Raw genomic sequence first — 839 nt, forward strand, 5'->3', positions numbered from 1 at the left:
GGTTGTTGTGGTTGGAGCCGCAGTGGTTGTAGTTGGAGATGCTGTGGTTGTGGTTGGAGCTATTGTGGTTGTTGTGGTTGGAGTTGTAGTGATTGTGGTAGGAGCTGCTGTGGTTGTTGTTTCAGCTGTTGTGGTTGTGGTTGGAACCACTGGGGTTGGAGCTGCAGTGGTCGTAGTTGCAGCTATTGTGATTGTTGTGGTTGTAGCTGCTGTGGTTGGAGCTTCTGTGGTTGTTGTGGTTGTAGTTGGAGCTGCAGTGGTTGGGGCTTCTGTGGTTGTTATGGTTGGAGCTGCTGTGGTTGGAGATTCGGTGGTTGTGGTTGGAGTTGTAGTGGTTGTGGTTGTTGCAGTTGTTGTGGTTGTGGTAGGAGCTGCTGTGGTTGTTGTTGCAGCTTTTGTGGTTGTAGTTGGAGCTACTGGGATTGGAGCTGCAGCAGTTGTAGTTTGAGATGCTGTGGTTGTGGTTGGAGCCTCAGTGGTTGTGGTTGGAGCCACTGGGTTTTCAGCTGCAGTGGTTGTAGTTGCAGCTATTGTGGTTGTTGTGGTTGGAGTTGTAGTGGTTGTGGTTGTAGCTGCTGTGGTTGGAGCTTCTGTGGTTGTGTTTGGAGATGTAGTGGTTGTTGTTGTTGCAGCTGTTGTGGTTGTGGTTGGAGCCGCTGGGATTGGAGCTGCAGCGGTTGTAGTTGGAGATGCTGTGGTTGTTGTGGTTGGAGTTGTAGTGGTTGTAGCTGCTATGGTTGTTGTAGTTGCAGCTTCTGTTGTGGTTGTAGTTGGAGCTGCAGTGGTTGTGGTTGGAGCTATTGTGGTTGCAATTTAGTAAAAGTATTTTTATTTATCAA

Source organism: Poecilia latipinna, unplaced genomic scaffold, assembly GCF_001443285.1.
Source record: "Poecilia latipinna isolate Pla-1442-1.1 unplaced genomic scaffold, P_latipinna-1.0 Scaffold2319, whole genome shotgun sequence".
NCBI lineage: Eukaryota > Metazoa > Chordata > Actinopteri > Cyprinodontiformes > Poeciliidae > Poecilia > Poecilia latipinna.